At 41.5% G+C, this 23,246-nt stretch overlaps 1 protein-coding gene and 1 pseudogene across 7 annotated transcripts in view; both read right to left on the minus strand.

Annotated features, from left to right (window-relative positions):
- AUTS2 (activator of transcription and developmental regulator AUTS2) overlaps nt 1–23,246 on the minus strand; it is a 1,215,639-nt gene that overhangs the window by 1,072,401 nt on the left and 119,992 nt on the right. The gene's annotated exons all lie outside the window — the stretch shown is intronic.
- Nucleotides 19,684–19,841, minus strand: LOC139179822 (U2 spliceosomal RNA; annotated as a pseudogene).

The raw sequence follows: 23,246 nt of genomic DNA on the forward strand, positions 1-23,246 counted from the left end.
GTCTTAACAAAGATACAGAAAATTAACGCAAATACTTTCACTTTCTATCTAAACCTCTGAGTGTCTTTCTCTCTCTCTCTCTCACACACACACACAAGCATACTAAATGGGAAGACTCAGATTTAAACCTGAGTCTGTGTGAGACCAATTCAGTGCTCCCAGGAAACACACGCTGTGGTAATTCTCAGGCTATGAAGCCAGAGACACCCGAATTTGAAATCCATCTTTGCTACTAACTAGCTGCATGATTATGAGTAAGTCACTTCCCTGTGTATAAAACAAAACTATTAATACAGGTGGCCCTCAGTATTCACAAATGCAGAACCCACAGATATGAATGGGTGACGAACACACATGGATTTGGGTATCCAAATGGGGGGCAACGGGGCAGGGGGCGGTCCAAGAAACAATCTCCCATGGATATCGAGGGACAACTGTACACTGCAGGACATGCTGGGAAAAAAAAAAAAAACAAGATTATGCTTATAATGCTAATTCTAGAGCTTACATTTGGCAAATTATTCATGTTTTGTTTGTACCACATCATTCTATATAGACTTATATATCATTTTATAATAGCCAGCCTTTGCTAAGAACTTACCATGTGTAAGGCACCATTTTAAATGCTCTATCCAAGGTCACAATACGAGGACAAGCTGGGAGTCAAACCCAGGTAGTGAGGCTCAAAGCCAAGGCTTCTAACCATTATTTTGCAAGTCAGAAGTGCAGAAAGTTAACTTCCCAGATTACAATATATTGATTCCTATCCACTAGAGCAATGGATCTCAAAGTGTGGTCCTTGGACTAGCAGCACTGACATCACCTAGGAACAAGAAGGTATAAAGAATGCAAATGATTAGGCCCCACCCCTAACCTCCTGAATCAGAAACTCAGGGCGGAAGGGGGCGGGGAGAGACCCAGCATTCTTTCTTAACAAGTACATCAGTCACCTGAAAGACTTGTTAAAACACAGACGGCTTGGCACCAACAATACATATGCTTAGGCTTCTTAGGCTTCTGCCACAGGTAAAGAATCTTGAGGATGCTCAACAAGGTCAGGCTCTTCTGCCCAGGCTCTTCAGCTCCAAAGGTACAGATTTGCAATGGCTGAAGTTGGTGTCCCATCTCCATCATCTGAAAATTTGTCTTTGCCCCCATAAACTCCATTGTCAACACAGCAGTCAGCACCTACTTAATGCTTCCCCAGCACAGCTCTGGGTCTCACTCAACGAAAGCCCAAGTTCCCACAGTACCTACAAGGCCCTATGTGATCCACGACACCTGCCCCCCATTCTGCCACCAACCCCTCCCTGGATTCTCCTCCTGTCTGCCTCTCTGCTCCACTTCCACCTCCCACTCTGCCCCAGCCACAGCGGCATCCTCGCTGCTCCTCAAACACGGCATTAAGTCCTCACCTGGGACACTTGTGCTTAGCAGTCTCTCTTCCTGTCATTCTCCTAAGAAAAATTCCACAGCTCACCTCCTTTCCTCATCAAGTCTCTGCATAAACATCACTTTATGGGGAGGCCTTCCCTGACCCCTCACCCCACTCCCAGCACTCACTCACTCCCAAATCTTGTGTTGTTTTTTCTCCATAGAATGCATCACTATCAGATATAACAAATATTTATTTATCTGCTGTGACTTGTTTCTCCCAGTTAGAAGGTAACCTTCACAAGGGCAGACACTGTCTTGTTTGCTGATGTAATATCAAACCTAAGAGGAAAGGCAGGTGCATAACCACATATTCAATGAAGAAATAAATGAGAGAACACTGTTAATCCCAAATAGCCAAATGTCATTTTAAAAAAATGTTACTGCGGACATGGGGTCCCAAAGAGTTGAAAACAACTGAACAACAACAACTGGTGGTCCAGTGGTTAAGAATCAGCCTTGCAATGCATGCGACACAGGTTCAATTCCTGGTCCAGGAAGATCCCAGATGCTGTGAAGCAACTGAGTCTGTACACCACAGCTATTGAAGGCTGCGTGCCCTAAAGCCCATGCTCTGGAACAAAAGAGATTGCAATGAGAGCCCTGCACACCACAACTAGAGAGTAGCCCCCACTTGCCACGCTTAGAGAAAGCCCACGCAGCAACAAAGGCCTACTGCAGTAAAAAAAAAAATAATTATTCTTTTTTAAATGTTGATGTAAGAACTGGCATAGTTTTTGTCTTTTTATTACCAGTAACACAACTGGACAAAACAACTTCTAAACCCACAGAAAATACTCAAAAATCCCATTTCTTCAGAAGAAATGCCATGTACCATGCAATGTAAGATTACTTTTTCTAAGCCGACACAAATATTACTACCCCCAAATGTAATTTCTAATTTACAGCTCCAAAATATAATCTATATTGAACTTTGCATAAAACTCAACAGACCTGCAGCAAGATATTAAATTTTAAATTTGCATGCAAGAATGACCAAGCAATATTAGTCTAGCCAAGGAGATCGTGTCTCTAAACTTGAGAGCTTGCAGATGTAATGAGAAGAAAAATTGTACACTTCAATGAAAGCAAGTTGATTAAAATGTTCTGATGCAGTTTTAACAGTGCAAGGGAGGCAAAGTGCATTTCAAATTTCATAACCTGGGCTCTGATAACATGAGACTCACTGCTTTAGAATAGGCGATGGAACATACTGGCATCTCTTCCATCTATAAACAGTAGCGGGTGACAAAGGTAAATAGCCTAAGAGTTTGAATGGACCTCTCTGACCCTACATACCCCAAAGGACCCTTTGGGTCAAGAAGATACATACTCAGCACTGGTGAACGGCAAAGCAAGTGGTAATGTCTCTAATCTCACCAGTTGTACAGCCTTAACTTATGTGCTGTGCATTCACAGGGTTTTTTGGTTTGTTTTGTGTTTTTAAAGAATGAGAGTTTCTTGCCTCTAAAACACCAAAAAAGAAGAGGTAAACTACTCAGTAGCTGGTTCTGAAACAACTAAGGTGATGGGACTAAAAAGAGAAGAAGAAGGACTTCTGTGGTGGTCCAGTGTTAAGAGACTCTGTGTGTCTAATGCAGGGGGCCCAGGTTCCATCCCTGGAATTAGATCCTGCATATGGCAAGTAAAGATCCCACAGGCCACAACTAAGGCCCAAAGTAGCCAAACAAATAAATATTAAAAGAGAGAGAAGAAAAAGAAAAAGAAATGTTTAAGGACCTCAAGACTCTGCTCTCAAGAAACAGCCTTGGGAGTGCAGCACTTTGCAAAGGGGTTCCAGGAGAAGAGCATGGGTGCTCAGCAGGTTAACAGCCAAAAAAGGGCTACTTGAACTTTCTGAGGAGTCTGTCAACAACGTTTTCATCTGTTTTCAATGGGTATTTTGGGCAGTATTTCATCTGAAAGAGTCCTGGTTCTCTACAAGCATGAAAATCACCGGTCCAATGGAATGGATCCTAAAAGAGAAGTCAGCTGATGAATAATCAACTGCTAACCCAGGCATGGTGCCTTTCTGTGTGACTCTGACTCTAAGCCCTTCATATCAGTAAACGCCACTCCTAGATACTCAGGAGAGCTGAAAAACCTATCGACACAAAGAATTGTACCTAAACGTTCGCAGCAGCTTTATTCATAACAGCTTCAAACTGGACACAACCCCAAAGCATCAACAGGAGAATGGCTAAACACATTACAGTGCATCCCTGCAACGAACGGGACAGTACACAGCGTAAGAAGGCCCAGGCCGCACCAAAACCACGGGCCAGCCCCAAAGTAACTACTCTGAGTAAAGGAAGCCAAACACAAAAGAGTACATAACATACAATTCCACTGATATAAAGACTGAAGAAAACCTTAATCTACAGTGGCACAAAACAGATCAGTGGTGCCCAGACCCTGGTGTAAGAATGGGAGAGTAAGTGTGAATGAGGGAATTCACGGCTGCAATAGAAATGTTATATCTTGACTGTGGTGGTGATTCAATTCTAAAATCAGGACTGTATACTTAAAATGGGTGCCTTTTACTGCATGTGAAAATAAAATTGAAAAAACATATGTCCTACCTAACCCATGAAAATGTTATCAAGGAACAAATGAGAAAGGTGACATGTGAAAGCTTAATACACATGCACTGAGATTAAACAGGTAAAGGACAAAAATATACCACATAAGCATTTGTTTATACAAAAGCCAAACGTATGGCACAGAAGGGAGTCACGACAACAGCAAGGATGGTGAAAGCTTGAGTATGAGCATTTCTTTTATGCCGGCACTTAAGATCTTTACATGCATCAAGTCCTCACATCAATCCTATGAGGAAGGAAGGGTCACTATTTCCATATTACAGATGAGAAAACGGAGGTGCTGAGTGGTTAAGCAATTTCACTTTCACAAGTAAAACCAGAGCATATAATTTTTGGGTAAGTCAACGAGGGTCTTACAGGTAGCAAAATACTAAGCATGAAAAGCTATTTTCCCACTAAGGACAAGCAAGTATCAAAGTGCAGCCTCCAAGCCAGAGACACCAGTCCGCAGAAGGCCCTCCTAGTCCTCAGAACAGAAAGTCGTGCACAGACACACCTTGTTTTCTTGGATGTGGGGAACAGGAAATAAAAACAGAGGCAGAGCAGAAAAGAAGAAAAGTCAATAACATCTGTACGTAAAAATCATAAAAGTGGTTCACAGGAACTATTAGTTAACATTGTTAACCACCTACTATGTGAGGCTTTATTAAGAGTTTTACATGTATTCTCATGCAATTTTCATAGTAACCCTGAGAAACAGTACTATGATAACCACTCTATATGCAAAAAAAAAAAATTAAACCCAAATCTTAGGTAAGATAACCTGCAAAGGGTACTTGTACCTAGCAAGTGACAGAAACCACAGCTGAACCAAACTTTATCTTTGAAGCTAGTAATGTTGCTTATTAAATCTACTCCCATCTGAAGCTTAGTGAAAATGCAAGTTTTAAGGAAATAACAGGAAAAAAAGGATAAAAGTATAGATATTCCAATTAAACCTACATTGTCTCAAATTGTTCCAATATTTTTCTGAGAATGCAAGAGCCACTGTTATTTAACAAGCAAACAAGCCAGGCACCATGCTAGGGACTTTAGATACGAATTCAGGTAATCTTCATAACAGTTCTACAAGGTAAAAAGAAAAAAAGCAACTTTCCACCTAGAGTCATGCGGCCAAAGTTCCTCTCAAAATATAGGGCAAAATAAAGATATCTTCGATAACTAAAAACGAGTATATACTACTAATAGACACTCACTAAAAAATATTAAAGAAATTGTGAACAAAGACACTGGTAACCATATAGGTAAATCTAAAACACTACCTGTGAAAAGGATAGCAACATCTAATTTGTGCGTTTAAAAAAAGGTAAAACTAAAATATCAGACTTACTGCAGGGAGAGAAGTGATCAGACTTTAAGATTGTTTACTCGCATTATCCAGGGTGATTAAGGTATGGATGAACTTTTCAAGGGAAACTACTAGCAGAGTACAAATGTAAATCTTTAAAAAAAAAAACAAGTGAGACCTTCCTGGTGGTCCAGTGATTAAGAATACGCCTTGCAATGCAGGAAACATGGGTTTGATCTTAGTTTCCTGGTCGGGGAACTAAGATCCCACCTGCCTCACGGCAACTAAGCCTACTCACTGCCAACTAGAGAGTCCAAGGACCACAAGGAAAGATCTCGCATAATACAATGAACATCCCACATGCTGCAACTGATCTGACACAGCCAAATAAATAAAATTTTTTTTAATTGTTTTTAAATTTCAGGGGATGATGAAATGGAGTAACACAAACATGGGGGAAGTGGTGGTGTCAGGATCTGAACCCGGATGCCAAGCTCCCAAACCAGGTGTAAAACATTACCAGCACACAAGCAATCAGCTCTCAGCAAATCACACACGAGTCCTCAGGAAATAAGTCTAAAATTCCTACTTGTCATCCTTTCTCAAAACTCACAAACACTGAAGACTCAAGTCCTCAGTGATCGCCTCTATTCTAATACCAATTCATTGGGAAAGACCCTGATGCTGGGAAAGACTGAGGGCAGGAGAAGGGGATGACAGAGAATGAGGTGACTGGACGGCATCACCAATTCAATGGACATGAATCTGAGCAAACTCCAAGAGACTGTGAAGGACAGGGAAGCCTGGTGTGTTGCAGTCCATGGGGCCGCAAAGACTTGGACGAGACTGAACAACTGAACAATGACATTCTATACCCACTTCTGGCCACTGCACAGGAAACCTTTCCAAGCAGGTTGGCAAGTCAAAGAAACGGTAACTAGAACCAGAATTTTTTATAGCCAAAATTACTTAAAATTCCATCACTCTTTTTAAATTTGGATAAAAATTAACGATCTGCTCACAAAAGCTCTCTCTTTCTCACATCAAGGGAGCAGTGTTAACCTCACACCTGGACTCTCTTCACTGCTTTCCCATTGAACACATTTTTAAGTATGTTTTTGTCAAGAATCTTTAATTACGTTGCACAATTGTGTCTTCCTTTCTTTCAGTTGCCTAAATTTTCAGCTTCGGGGTCTTGGAGGCAGATTAAATAAAGATAAGCTCTTGTCAGTCAGAACTGGCTTCTCTCCCTCCCCTCACCTCCTCTGGTTACCAGTTCCAAATGCTGCCAATCAAGGAAAATCCTGCACATCAGCTGTCATTCATTCCTGTCTAAATGATGCTGGTCAGACTTCATTAGGAACAATGTCCTGATCAAAAGCTACAGCCAATCATGTCCACAAAACATAGAAGCAGCAGCTGGTCTTGTCTAGCTGGTGTCTGGCACAAATCCCACTCCTGGAGGGTGAGAGCAGGGCCAGCCACACCTCCCCAGGGCCAAAAAGACAGCCAGTCATGTCGCTTGCACATTTCAGGTCGCTATAAACTACATGTCTTCTGTTGATTTTGCTCTCACCTCACTAGCCCACTAAAGGTAGCCCCAGACTTAATTATTAAGTCTTCCGAGCCACAAAGACAACTGGGAATTTAGCAGTCCTCTCATTCATTAGCTGGTTATGCCCCTGAGGGATTGAAGCCAAGCTGCCTATTTATTTCTGATCCTCCAAACTGCAGGTTCAACCCTCCCCCAAATACCCACCCCACACACACAGAACATAGAGCAGCCACCATTCTACACATCATCACATCATCACATCATCCACACGCTCTCAAAACAGACCACACAGACTACATCAAGGACATACTAAAGAATTAGCACAAGTCTGAGAGCAAAAGCCTCAGAGACCTAATTCTTTCAACTCAAATGTTTATTACTGTTCTTCAAGACATTTGTTTAAATGGAAGAAACAGGTAGAGGATTTTTTTTTTTAATGCAGCCATTAAACACCTAAAAAAACAGGAAAATAGAAACAGCAGAATCTGGCTTGGGTGATTGTTTTGTTTTCAGCTGGTCTGCTGGACTATCCTGTATGTCCCCAAGGTAGGGTGCAAGAAACTACGCCAGAGATCTTCCATGCCAGTCATGCTCTGAAATCCCAGACGTGTGCACCCACATCAGGAACCTGGCTGTGTCAACATGCAGGTGGGCTGTTTATACAGAAAGAGGCATTTGCCTGGGTTCAGAGTGAATCAGAAGTTCAGTTATTAGTAAAAGAAGTGGTTATTTAAATGTATGATTTCATCCTAATTAAATCTAATGGGGGAGAGAATTTGCATTTAGCTGCCTAGTAAATAACTCACTAATAATAGTTACCTCACTATTGATATCTGAAGAGTATTAGCAAGATAAGGTTTTCAGGGCAACAGAAGAAGGTGATGTTGGTGGATTGCTGTCCCACCCACCCACATACCCCACACCATACCGGCCACCTCCCCCTGCCCCAGCCAAGATCATGATCTTGGTTTTACACCATATTCCTTTCACTTAGTGCTTTTTAACAACCTCCACCCATTCAACCCCCAGGCAAGAGCCTAATAAAACATTCCATCTTAGAAAGCTTAACAGTCTGGTACACCTAACAAAACCACCCAGAGACACCAGAGAGCATCCTGCATGTACATTAATAACTGCAGGATATCTGATTAGGAGAATGCGAAATAAGAAGCCATTAATAGCAGCCCTCATCTCCCTCCTCCACACTGATTACCAAAAGAACAGCAGCAGCTGAATCACAGCTAAATCCTATTCACAAGGGACCTGGGGCAACAAAGAGGGAAAAAACCGTTAGAGTAGTGCTTCTCCAGGGAAGCTGCTTTAAGTCGTTTTGATTCTGGTGTCAATCACGCCTGCCACAAACCAATAAGCATGTATAACACAAGCAAAGACTAGATTCCTCCCTTCCCTTCCTGGGTTCAGCACAGCACACCCAGCATACTTAATTGCCCTGCCAACAAACTGCTACTTGCAAGAGCCCCAAAGGAAGTCCTAGGTCCAGAGACACAGAGGCTTAAATGTTCACCCTCAGAGTACAATCGGTATCAGTCAGAAGATGGAACCACTGGCCTCAGGGCAGACTACTTGTGAGATCTCAATAGAACAGACCAACCATGTGACTTTGAACAAATGTTTTATACTCTTTCTGCCTCAGTTTCTTTTATCTGTAGCATAACTGTCCCCTGGAGTTATTGTGGAATCAAATGAATTAAACCACAGCGAGCACCAGGAGTGGGCTTCCCAGGTGGCAGCAGTGGTAAAGAAGCCGCCTGCCAATGCAGGAGACGTAAGAGACCTGGGTTCGATCCCTGGGTCAGGAAGATCCCCTGGAGGAGGACATGGCAACCCACTCCAGTATTCTTGTCTGGAGAATCCCATGGACAGAGGCGCCTGGCGGGCTAGTCCATAAGGTCCACGGGGTCAGAACAAGCCTTAAGCAACTTAGCAAGCGCACTAGGAATAGCACCTCCCATCGTGAGTTAGTGCACACTCTCTCCCTCCTCCTTCCTCCTTCTCTGTCCACATACAGAGGAGAGGGTAGGAGAAGGATGGAGAAAGGAAAGAAAAGGGGAAGAGGAAGAGGAAGATAAGAAAGAAGAAAACAAAAAGCTTGATCTAAAGTATGTGGCTTAGATATACAGATGAGAAACCTAACAATGCCCCCCACCCTCCCTGCACTGAGATGTACCCTACCCCCAATCTTTCAAAGTCACAGCTTTCTCCTCCTGGCTTAGCAGTGGAAAGACCAGAATTCCCCTCTGCTACAAGAAACCTCAGCAAAACACTGTTAGAGTTTCCCTAAACTCAGTATTTTGAGATTGGTGAGCGATCTGTGAATTCCCAAACTTTCTGCAACTCAAAATGAATTTTCTGGTAGAGAGCCAATGTTTCCAGTTTGATTTGGCAAAATATATCCAGTTAGGATGTTCTCTCAATGTAATTAGCAATGCACTGTCAATGAGTAGTTTAGCTATTGACAATACCTGTTGCAATTTAATTTTAAATGTCAATGACTTATTTGCATTCACTATAACACGGCCCTGCTGCTGCTGCTAAGTCGCTTCAGTCGTGTCCGACTCTGGGCGACCCCATAGATGGCAGCCCATCAGGCTGCCCCGTCCCTGGGATTCTCCAGGCAAGAACACTGGAGTGGGTTGCCATTTCCTTCTCCAATGCATGAAAGTGAAGAGTGAAAGTGAAGTCGCTCAGTCGTGTCCGACTCTTAGCAACCCCATGGATTGCAGCCCACCAGGCTCCTCCATCCATGGGATTTTCCAGGCAAGAGTACTGGAGTGGGGTGCCATTGCCTTCTCCGTAACATGGCCCTGATACATTACAAACAAGTATCCTACAACAACAGGATGGATGATGAAAATAAGAGGGTGAAGGAAATCAACAGGCCTGTACAAGGGTCTGCCTGTCAAATACCCCTGTGCAACTATGCCTAGGGGGCTTCCCAGGTGGCTCAGTGGAAGAATCCACCTGCCAATGCAGGAGAAGCTGGTTCAATCCCCAGGTCTGGAAGACCCCCTGCAGAAGGAAATGGCAACGCACTCCCATATTCTTGCCTGGAAAATCCTGTGGACAGAGGAGCCTGGCGGGCTAGTCTATGGGGTCGCAAAAAGTTGGACACGCCTTAGCAACTAAACTACAACAAGCTATGCTTGGAGCAGGGCCGGCGCCCTCTCCTAGGCGCAGGCTGGGGATGCAGGAGTGTGCCACTGTCACTGTCTTCTCAGCTGATGCCTACTGCTCCTGGAAGGACATGAGTACAAACAGGAGGCCAGTGTCAGGAGACAGGTGACCCTGAACAAGCTAGGTGACTTCGAACAAGTTATTTAACATCTCTCTTCCTTAATTTCTTCACCTATAAAAGTAAGATAATTGTGAGGACTACATAAATAGACATATACAAAAGCACTCAGCACAATGCCTGGTACTTGATAATAGTTCAATAAATGCTGGCCTCTCCCCATTAAGTCAACCAAGTTAAAATTGGTATGACTTTTTTAAACAGCAAAAACAAAACAAAAAAACCCTCACACACTATAGCAGGGTGTCACGAATGCATGTGTCTGTAACACAGGGCCTTGAGTAAAGCAGGTTCAGCCCAGATAATAACTGTGGAGGGTGGTGGCCTCCACGGTACTGCAGGAAGCCCAGCCCTTCTCTCGTGCACACTTGCTCTCAGCACCAACTGGAACTCAGCATGGATCATGCCTGTACTGCCAGAATAACCCCAAATCTGGATTTTAAATGAAATTTCCTAATTTTTAAATGTTGACAACTGCCTCCAAAACGTTTGAAAATCAAATAGGTCCAATGAACCATACTGTGTGGCTGGACCAGGGCTTCTGAACTGTGTGTGGGCCTCTACTGTCCAGACTAACCCACAGGACCTGCCTGGGTAAAACCCATATCCAAAGTTTTTACTCATTTCCCATGGGAAAGCCTTACCATTGACCAAGCCACAGAAGGACCCACAAAAAGTCTAGAATGTTCTCTAAGTCACAGGCCAAGGAGGGGCCAGGCCTGCAGCAGGTGCCTCCTTGATGACTTTCGGCCTGCTCACCGAGAAGGGAGGTGGATCATTTATGAGCTGCAAAGGTGATACAAAATGCTAATCAGCTTTAAGCTGACACTGGATAACACAAGAATTTACATAGCGGGCAAGGATAAAGATGAAGTGGTAACACTTCAGAGGCTCCACAAAATATCCTGACTATCTAGGCCATAAACCTACAAAAAATTCTCACTTCTCTCCATGAACAGGAACATACCACAACTGAAAAATCATAGGAAATACCCAAGTCAAATCATCAGCCAATAGGCTTCCCACTTCGTGTGCCTGGGGTATTTCACTCTCTTCCTGACGGGACTTTGGTTTACCACAATTTCTTTCATCTCCTTATTCTCCTTTGCCTTTTGGGAAGGAAGAGATGGGAGCCATGGAGTGAGGGTGGATGGCATGGATAATCAGATAGGTGGTTAAAAGAGAAATCTCCAGGACTGTAAGGGAGAGGGGGAAGGTTGACAATGTATCCTCTTAGATAAATTTCACCTTCTTCAACATAGTCATGTATTCAATATTCACTGAGTACCCACTAATGACAGGTGTTGTTCTAACTGCAGGAAATGTAGCACCAAAGAAACAAAGTCTGTGCCCTCGCAGAGTTTATATCCTTCAGTCATTCATGCTGAGATCTGAGATTTAATCTTCAAGGAAGACACCATACACTTTCTGGGTCAGAAAGGATCTTAGCAATCTCTCATTCAGTAGTCCTGAAAGAGAGATCCAGATTTCCTCCAGTGCTTTCATTAAACCAACACTTCACTAAGCCCCACACTTCGAGTCACACCTATGCTACTGTCTATAGCAGCGAACCTCTCAGAGCTCACCAACACCCTGCTGGGGCAGGGAAGGGGACACCTGCACAGCCCCCGTCACTGAAGAGAACTCACCACCGTGCAGGCAGCTCCAAGCTTCTAGGGAAGGGTCCCACTAGCTTCAGGGAGGAGAGAGGCTTAAGCTGCCTCTCAGCCTGCTTCCACTTGAGTACCTCCATTCTCCTTCTCTGATTACCCGGCTGCCTAAGTCAGATTTCTTTGGAAATCTGAAATCAGAAAATAATAGTTCCACAGGCTACAAATAATCTGAAGTCAAAGCAGAATGTAGTGAAGGCTGCGGGTCCACTGGTCTCCTCTATGACACTTATTTCTTCTGTTTACCATCCACTTGTTAGTCCCAGGTCTGCTCTGGGGGGACCGCCAGAAGTGCAAGCCCTCCTCCATATGATAACTCTCCAAGAGTTTGAAGAGAGCACCTGGGTTACCTCCTCTTCTCCTCAGGCCTGACACCCCAGTTCCACCATTCACAATGACAGATTTGGGGTATCTGCCCATTCAGATGCCTCCTTATTCCTTTACCATTATTACTGATGTAAAAGTTACTGGGTTGGCAAAAAAGTTCATTCTTATACTGAAGAGTCTGTTTGGGCAGTGATACTGTCCTACATAAAAAGTTTTTGCAGAATGCTCTACTTATTTGACCCCTCACAAAATCATACCAGGTGAAAGCTTTGACAAAAGAAAAGTGTATTCTACAAATTATCCATGAAAACCTGGAGCTCTGGGAGGATAAAACGGAGTGGTCTGAATAGCAAATGTGCTTGGTTGTAAGAATCAGATTTCCGGGTCCTATCCCAGACCTGCTGAATCAGAATTTCCAGGGGGGAGATGTCTAGGAGTCTGCACGGTTAATATAACCTGCATATGGTTATTTATTACATAAGTATTTTATTACTAAAATGTCTATAAAATGAGAAGACTGAAATACAGAAAAACAATACTCTCAACACCTGCACGTTTAATAAGAGGAAGATTTTTTTATGACTTGTTCCCTCTCATTTGATTACAGTACATTGGTTTCTACTTCTCCTTAAACCTGTCACGAGTTCCCTCTGCCCCAAGCCCCACTGATAATCAAAGTAGAATCTGGTTAATAGAACACACTGGAGACCCCTGCATTTGGAAGCAGAGAAGAAAAATCAGTGTCTCAGACAGAGACTCTCAACTGAGAAGATCTCAATTTATATAAAAATCTTCTCAAAGCCCTTATAATCTCACTGACCATCTGTAGCACAGAAACGAATCCTGGAATTAGTGGTACTAAGTGGTTTCATAGCAGTAGATACTCTGGAGACTTTAAAGACAAAAGGAAAAGAATTTTCTGTATTGCACTTGAAGAAGTCAGTTAAGAAACTACCATTACAGCAAAACCTCCCAGTATGTAAGTACTTAAGACATTACAGAACAACAACAAAAAAAAACTTAAAATATCTAGCTTGGTCACAATGGTATACATAAAGCCCAGATTTCTCCAGCCATGATGTATAACAGGATCCCCACTATGTAGACCTTCATTAGGTCCCTCATCCCCAGTGATTCAAACTCTATGGAGAAAACAGGACTCTATCTAATTACTTTGAAGCAGATTGAAAAAAAAAGAAGTCCACAGCACCAGCACCAGAAGAGACTTTCTCCCCTTACCTAAGACCTTAAAAAAAAAAAAAAAAAAATGGAGAGGAACAGACAGTTATTATTGGCACCTGATCTACAACATCAGAAAAATGGCAGCCCTTCAAACTCCACACGCGGAAGAGCTCTTCATTTTAAGCTGAAAATTGGGAATTAATTTTCAAGTCTCTTGTCTAAGAGACAGCTTTTAAAAGGGTATTAACCTACATTTGGAGATTAATGCAAACACAGCCATCTTGTTTTAGTGGGTACAATCCAACTTTTATTAAGACAAAGACGGATTCAGAGTAATTAAAAGCTTGTCCAATATCCAGAATTTTATGACTCTAAATATTAGCGAAGCTGGCATTCTTACCAGCTTCGCCTCAGAGCTATTGCATTATAAATCCTTGGTGGTAATGAAACACCAGCTAAAAAGAGGTTGAATAAGTCTCATTTAAAAAACAGCCTTCCCGTGGAGAACTATCCTTACTTTAATATAATGTATAGCCCCTGTTAGAACATTAATACTATCGGAAGAAAAAAGTGAGTGGTTTTGGGATTTGCTGCTAAGGAACCCCAAAGAAGATAAACAAACCACAGGAACTGTGTTTTAACAACAGTGAATGCTGAGAAACTCCCTGGTACCAAAGTCTAGGAACACTTTGCTGACAGGGGCAAGAAGAGGATGATACAGCCACTCTGGCAATGCTAATGGTAGTTTATCTGTGAGGCTCGTCCTTAACACTGTCTGCTGTTTACACAATGTAGCAAAGTTTCATGGATATTGTTTTTTTTTTTAACTTTTTAAAAACATCCCAATAGGGTGCTCTCTTCTGCTACCCAAATATTTTTTTTAAATGGTGTCAGGCTACAGCCTTGACTACTTATTCCCTTCTCAGAGAAGGTTCCACTAGGGTCACCACATTCAAACGTCTTTACCAACTGGGCCGAGGGGACACCTGGGAAATATCATCAAAATATTGACAACTGGTCATCACTTTTATAGACTTCATAAAATCAAAGACTCTTACGTTTAAAGTTCCTAATGCAAATTTCTTCTATACTTAAAAGGCCACAAAGAGTTAATCACATAGGGACTACATCACAGCTTTACAAAAACAGTCTTCCTTTCTGTTCTGTTATCAAATTTGCCACCCAGTGACGACACTGATGGGAATGCCAAGGATTCCTATGCCCTAGTTCCCAACAGCTATTATCTGAAAGCCTGTCATCTCTACCATCTTGGGAGGGAAATGACACGTCACCTGTGGGCACCTCACTGAACCAAAGCCAACTCCCCACATCCCAAAAGTATAAAGAGGACCAGGCAGAACACACTAGATGAAAACACATCCAGCCCTCCATAATTAGCAAAACCCAAGCTGCTAAGTAGAACTGCCTTTGTTCTTCCCAGAGACATCCTTAAATGGAAACTAAAGCCCAATCTATATTCAAGGAAATAGCACTCTCACCGTTCTCTATACACCAGGACTTCTCTGCCCCATGAGAAACAACATCCTCTTCCTTTAGGCACAAATATTAAGAACAAAAACTGTGCCAAGAAAAATAAATTTATATTGAAGCATCATACTTTCTTGGACTATTCAATGATACTGTCAGAATATAATAAGTTGTCTCTTAGGGAATGAATGAAGGTAGCATTTTCCAAAATGAACAAAGAAATTTTTTTATTAAATATCTTCACTTTTTTTTTTCTCTATAACTTGAGTACTTTCTGTTCAAGAGAGAAATGGAAACCTAATGTTTGGGCCTTGTCTATTGAAATCACTCAGTCCCTCAGTTATGTCTGACTCTTTTGCAAACCCCAATGGAGCCTACCAGGCTCCTCTGTCCATGGGATTTTAATGGTAAGGACACTGGAGTGGGTTGCCATTTCCTTCTCCAGGGGATATTCCCAACCCAGAGATCAAACCTGCATCTCCCACATTTGACCACAGGCAAAACCTCAACATCATCATTTCTAAAAATCAAACTGGAAATATATATGTGTATAAACCGAGAACACACAGGACACAAAGAAATACACCTGTGGTCAACCACGAAAAGAAATTCTAAGGGAAACGAGGCTGATTCAGTCAGAGTCTTCCACAGAGCCAGCATCCCAGTATTTACTGAGCCTCCATATACGCACCCCTCCAGACTGATCACAGAGATCACACTCCAAAAGCCATATTTACTTATTACATATTAAGTTTATTTCCTTGAGGTAGGGTTCAATCACTGAACCTGCTCTGAGAACCTATGTGGAACTAGCTCCATCTTTATGATAGCAAGAAACAAACACTTCAAGGCAAGGTATCAGGGTCTTAATGAGCATGCCATAGCACCCTGCATGACAACTTGCCCCCAAAGAACAATTCTCACTTTTTCAATGAACATATCTTAATACTGGAGTTAAGAATTGTGTCCATTGCCTCCACATCTCTCTCCAACCCCAAAGAACATACACTTTCTAAGCCTCAACACTACTGAGCTAGGCACAATGAGGTATGGGGGGGAAATTGCAATTTGTTACGCAAAGCACGTCTTAGCACATCACTTAAAGTAATCCTCATGAAGAATCTGTTTCCTATTTTACAGATAAGGAAAGGGTGGCCTTGGCAAGCCAGAGACTGACTTGCCTAAAGTCACTTAAATAATAAACTGTAGAGCTAAAGCTCTAATATTGAAGGGTCTGGACCCTGTGTCACAGTGCTGTGTACAAGGACAACCCAGCTAAATAAGATACCTTTGTACTCACACAGGGTTTTAGAGTTAAATTTGGGTAAGACGACACTGGTATAAAGATACATCACAAAGGCCAACTAAGTATACACAGTTGTGTAGGTTCCTAAAAGGAAACGACCTCTTGAGGTGACAAGTAAAAACTCCATGGAACATTTAAAGATCCATTCTATATAAAGCACCCAGATTCACAAATGAAAACCACCACATTAAAGGGCTCTAGAGGTGATGAACGTTACATAAAGGTTAGGTTGATAAAGGTAGTAAAACCAGCTACAATTTACTCAGCATTTCCTGTGGGTCAAGCACCATGTTGAGCATTTCACATACATTTTCTTACTTAATTAAATGGCTCACCAAAATTATTTCCATTTTATAACTGAGGAAATTGAGGTTAGAAAGGTTAAAATTACTTATCCAAAGTCACATAAGTAAGTGGTACGTCTAAGTTAAACAAGTCAAAGCCCGTGTTTTCAGGCCGCTTATATGTACTGCCTCTATTCTATTTCCCCAAGTCATTTTTGTTATAGCGTCCCCAGAGTCCTCACTAAGTACTCAGATCTGGGGCACATACTATGTATTTCTGATGGACATCCTCAACTTGCAGGTTTTTCTATACCCAGGTCCCTAATATCCACAAATAATAAGGGCAGGGGTTAGCTTCAAAAAACTCCAAAGATCCCATGTGATCTCTAACTACTGAGAAAAATCCAAGAAATGATGGTACACACATTCAATCAAAGGTTACAGCTATTTGGTATTTTAAACACTTCTAGCTGAGATTCTTAACAGTGCTTAAGAGAAGGCTTAAGTGCATTAAAAGGAAATTCTCTGTACATTTGTTATTCTCATCCCAGCTTTATAGATGAGTAAACACAGACTTGTAGACATTACCAGAAGCTGAGATAGGAATTCTGACTGTTTCTATTCCTCTCCCAAGGCTCGTGAATAACACAAGCTCCTGGTTTAACCCAAGTGTCCTCACCGTAATGAAGCTGAGAAGAGGGTACATAAACCAACAGAAATCAAATGGACCCATGAAACGCCTTTTAATTAAACCATAAGAAATATTAACGGGTAAAAAACAAAATTGGTGTTAGATCTTTGAAAGGATGACAAGTTTGTTCATCCTAGGGTAATAGAAGCAGTCAAAAAAAGAAAACAAAACTTCAACCTAATGAATTCCCTTTTCTATAATGAAAAACTAAAATAAAAAGTTACAAGCCAGATAAAGTATTCATGACAAATATTGCAAAGGATTAATATATATGTGTGTATATATATATATACACATACACACATACATAAAACATTAAAAGTTCACATTAGTTAAGAAAAATTTTTGATCCAAAAACCAGTAAAAGGCAAACATAAATGGAGTTCAGTTAGTACACAAAAATAAAGGGCAAGCATAGCTTTTTAGAAGCATAGCTGGAAGGAATGATGCTAAAGCTGAAACTGCAGTACTTTGGCCACCTCATGCGAAGAGCTGACTCATTGGAAAAGACTCTGATGCTGGGAGGGATTGGGGGCAGGAGGAGAAGGGGACGACAGAGGATGAGATGGCTGGATGGCATCACTGACTCGATGGATGTGAGTCTCAGTGAACTCCGGGAGTTGGTGATGGACAGGGAGGCCTGGCATGCTGCGATTCATGGGGTCGCAAAGAGTTGGACACGACTGAGCAACTGATCTGATCTGATCTGATAGCTTTTTAGAGATACAGTTATGAAACAAACTTAATACCTTTTTATCTCTAAAAATGTAAATAATTATATTTGTAAGGCAAGTATACTTTATATTGCTGATGATAGGCTACAGTGTAAAAACAGTATACACTATAAAGATAGTGCTGTGGCTAGTCACTCACTCGTGTATAACTCTTTGTGACCCATGGACTGTAACCCACTAGGTTCCTCTCTCCATGGGGAGTCTCCAGGCAAGTATACTGGAATGAGTTGCCATTTCCTTCTCCAGTAAAGATAGTAGACACTGAAAAAAACCCTTAAAAAGCCACCCTCTTGTTATTCTACAACAGAGAATCTATCAAAGAAATTAAGGAAGGGAATCCTACACAGTAAAAATAAGCTCTCTGTGGTACAACAGTACAAAATTTTAAATGTCGAGCATTAGAAGAACAATGGCACAATCTGATGTACTATTACGCAGTTATAGAAATGATTAATTAAGATGGTAAGGCAACATAGGAAATCACTTTTCAAATGTTAAACAAAAGAGAAAATTATTTGCTAGGATTCTACCACTGTAAAACTGAAGTCTGCCTTACAGACAAATCCTAGAAATAACGGTATTTAAAAAGAAAAAAATTCCCTGGTGGCTCAGAAGGTAAAGCATCTGCCCACAATGCGGGAGACCCGGGTTCGATCCCTGGGTTGGGAGGATCCCCTGGAGAAGGAAATGGCAATCCATGAGAGATGCTGGACTGGAAGAAACACAAGCTGGAATCAAGATTGCCAGGAGATACATCAATAACCTCAGATATGCAGATGACACCACCCTTATGGCACAAAGTGAAGAGAAACTCAAAAGCCTCTTGATGAAAGTGAAAGTGGAGAGTGAAAAAGTTGGCTTAAAGCTCAACATTCAGAAAACGAAGATCATGGCATCCGGCCCCATCACTTCATGGGAAATAGATGGGGAAACAGTGGCAACAGTGTCAGACTTTTATTTTTCTGGGCTCCAAAATCACTACAGATGGTGACTGCAGCCATGAAATTAAAAGGCGCTTACTCCTTGGAAGGAAAGTTATGACCAACCTAGATAGCATATTCAAAAGCAGAGACATTACTTTGCCAACAAAGGTTCGTCTAGTCAAGGCTATGGTTTTTCCTATGGTCATGTATGGATGTGAGAGTTGGACTGTGAAGAAGGCTGAGCGTCCAAGAATTGATGCTTTTGAACTGTGGTGTTGGAGAAGACTCTTGAGAGTCCCTTGGACTGCAAGGAGATCCAACCAGTGCATTCTGAAGGAGATCAGCCCTGGGATTTCTTTGGAAGGAATGATGCTACAGCTGAAACTCCAGTACTTTGGCCACCTCATGCGAAGAGTTGACTCATTGGAAAAGACTCTGATGCTGGGAAGGATTGGGGGCAAGAGGAGAAGGGGACGACAGAGGATGAGATGGCTGCATGGCATCACTGGCTTGATGGACATGAGTCTGAGTGAACTCCGGGAGTTGGTGATGGACAGGGAGGCCTGGCCTGCTGCGATTCATGGGGTCGCAAAGAGTCGGACACAACTGAGCGACTGATCTGATCTGATCTCTGAAAAAGAAAACAAAGGTCTCCCCTGGTGGTCCACTAGTTCAGAACCTCCTTTGCAATACAAGGGACACGGGTTTGATGCCTGGTCTGAAAGACCCCACACTGCAGTCGCTAAGACCATGCACCACAATAACTGAAGCCCGTTGGCCCTAGAGCCCATGCTGCACTACAGGAGAAGCCACCACGATGAGAGGCCTTCACAGCGCAACTAGAAGCAGACCCTGCTTGCTGCGACTGGAGAATGCCTGAGCGCAGCAACAAAGACCCAGCACAGCCGAAGCATAAATAAGCAGGGCAGAGGAGGGTTCTTCAACAGGAGTCGGTGAACATTTCTCCCTCTTTACAAAATTATTAATAAAACTGATAAGAACAGATACTACACTTGATCTTAGCCAAAAGGCCGAGAAACTAATACAATTATGTAAAGTTTAAAAATAAAATAAAATTAGAAAAAAAAAAAAGAAAAAAAATTATTAATAAAAGAAATATGTATTGTTAAATACAATGGTAAATAGAGAAAGTGAAGCAGCTCTACTCCTATCCTCTGCCCACTGGACTCCCTGCCTTGAAGACAATATGTTTGTGCGCGTGTGTGTGTGTGTGTGTGTGTGTGTGTGTATTCACAAAGGAGTTATAAGTTTGCTAACACCAAAGCTCTTTCTTGTCTAAGATATCTCACCCCTCACAGAGAATTGAGGTTTGGAGTTGGACATGGCATATCTGAAATCTATTTAGAAATAAGAAAACAGTACAACTGACATGTCACACATACAAAAATACAAATATATCATCAATACTTGCTTTTTGTGTGCACTCTAAAATCCAGCTCACCAAAGGATTTTTCATGCTGTTTCTACTAGGAAAACACTCAAAAATCAAATGTTTATCTGAATTTCTTAACAATCCGTAGCAGGTAGATACTGGCTATTTTCTAGAGAGGATTTTCCATAACACTGAGCAGAAAGTTGAGATTAAAGCTCTGCCAGCGATGACTGAAATTAATTCTCTACAGACGTTTAGGGAACGTGTATTTCAGAAAGAGGGACTCAGCTGACTAGCTTCAAACTCTCTTCAAGAAGGAAAATGTATTTATTAAAAAAAAAAAAAGCCACAAGCAAACACCTACCAGCCCACATAGCTTATATGTTCCCAAAGAACAGCATTATTTGATTGCAACTTTTTGTCCCTTTTTTCTTTAAAGCCTTTTAGGGAGGCAGAACTTCTGACAAAACTACCTACTTATGGTAAGAATAGATGAATCAGTGCTTTCATAAAACATTAAAATTTAAAAAGACATAAAACCTTCCAAAAAAGCAAAAAACAAAAAACAAAAAAACCCCACACACACAATCATTTCAGAAGGTGCCTACCCAGTTCATTATTATGCAGATTTCACAAACATTTCCCTAATCAAGGAGAAAGCTGCTCTATAGAATAAGGTGTTTTACCTGCTTTAGCAACCAAGGGCATTCCTTAGCTTTGGAGTCTCCGATTTTTAGGGTAAGGGTGAGGAGATCCTGAGTGACAAGACAGCACTTCAGCGAGGGGACTGCATGTCCCCCAGGAGAGAGAACCGCCTAGACCACGCCGCTTTTCACTACCTTTCCATCATGTCTATTCAAGTCTCCCTCTCTCCATAAGCACTGACAATATCTTCCATTTGGGGGTCCATTTGAACTCCTACACATGCATTCCACTCCAGTAATCTACTACCGAATTTCTTTTTTAGGGTAACATATTAAAATCCCATTAGCACATTAGTACTCAATCTTTGCTGCATTTGGAATAACTTAGTGAGTTTTGACAAATACTTGGATTCAACCTCCAAAAGATTGTGATTTAATTGGCATGGAATATGGCTTGAGTATCAAAGGGCTTTCTTATAAAGCACCCCACGTGCTTTTTTTTATTCTAAAATTTTATATGAAAAGCAAAGAAGCTAGAATAGTCAAAACAATCTTGAAAAAGAACAAAGTAGGAGGATTCACACTACTTCATTTCAATACTTACTACAGTATAAAAGCACAATAAGCAAGACGAGGGTATTAGGAGAAAGACAATATGTCAATGGAGCAGAATAGAGAGTCTAGAAATAGACATAAGCAGGAACAGACTTAAAAAGACAACTGACTTCCAACAAAGGCACCAAGGATATTCATTGGTAAAAGAAAAGTGATTTCAAAGAATAATGCTAGAACAACTGGATAAATGTAAGGGGAAGACATGAACCTCGACTCCTAACTCACATCACACACAAAAATCAGATAAAACATAAACCAAAATATAAATGCATATAAATGCAAAGAAGAAAACATAACCTAGGTTAAGTAAAGATTTCTTAGAGATGACACACAAGACTCAAACATACAAGGGGAAAATAAGATGGACTAAACTTAATCAAAATTTTAAATTCCTGCTCATAAAGATACCATTAGGAAATTGCCTAATGATGCCTAAAGCCACAGACCAGAAGATGCATTCATATTACATATATCTGACATGAGCCTTGTACCAAAATACATAAAGAGCTTCTATAAATCAATAATAAAAAGACAATCCAACTTTAAATGGTCAAAAGATTTGAACAAACACCTCACAGAAGAGTGTTCAGTACCACTTAGTCATTAGGAAAATGCAAATTCAAACATAATGAGATCACCATTTTATACCCACTACAATGGCTACAATTAAAAAGACTAGCAACACAAAATATTTTTGAAGATATGAATTAACAAGAACTCTTGTGCAATACTGGTGGGAGTGTAAACTGGTACAACCACTTTGGAAAACTGTGGCAATTTCTTACAAAGTTAAATACATGTACATACCTTATGACCCAACATTTTCACTCCTAGGAATCTATGCAAACCAGGAATCTAGGACCTATGTTTACAAAAGAACAACAACCTTTATACAACAGTGCTTTATTAACAACAGTCAAAAGAAACAACTCAAATGCCCACCAAAAGAGAAACAGTTAACAAATAGTTGCATATCTAACAACAGAAGACTACTGGCAATAAAAGAAGAACTGAGTCATACAACAACATAGAACCACCTCAAAAATACTAACAAAAGAAGCCAAGCACACAAAAGTACACACTACATGATTTCATTTTTACGAAGATCAAAAGCAGCTGTGATGACAGGCATCAGAACAGTGGCAGGAACGAGAAGAGACGACTAGAGGTGAGGACTAAGGAATGTTTCAGGTGATGACTGTTCTCGAACTGGGCTGGCATATGCCTATTTGTCAAAATTCACTGGTTTGCACACTTTAGGTTTGTGCATTTTACTACATGCAAACTGTACCAAAGAAGTTTATGACCCCCGGGTGATTATAACTTGTAGTTATCGATAAACTGAGGACCCCTGCAGGGAGTGGGAGGTAGAGGGGGCAGGGCGATTTCAACATCTCTCCCTAACCCCTTTCCTCATTTGTGCTCTCCATCAACCAGCATCACAATGATTTCTTGTCCAAACTAACACTGTATGTGTGTGTATCCCGTATTTTCATATAACACCCTACATACTACACCTTGCTGCCCAAATTTTGCACATACATGTATGGCAGTGGGATACTGATGAACTGATCTGATCGTGTACTTCCACATTACACAGTACATCTATTTCAGGAAACACTGAAATCTGGGAGAACTAGCAACTCTTTCCAAAATACAACTCCCATAACACACCTTCTCAAATCTTCTCAGACAGTCCTCAAAGAGCCTGCGTTCTGCCTTTCATTTGCCGCTACCCTTAACATAAACCCAGGCCTCCAGCAACACTGTACCTAGTTACTTTCAGGACCTGAAAA

Source organism: Bos indicus, chromosome 25 (assembly GCF_029378745.1).
Source record: "Bos indicus isolate NIAB-ARS_2022 breed Sahiwal x Tharparkar chromosome 25, NIAB-ARS_B.indTharparkar_mat_pri_1.0, whole genome shotgun sequence".
NCBI lineage: Eukaryota > Metazoa > Chordata > Mammalia > Artiodactyla > Bovidae > Bos > Bos indicus.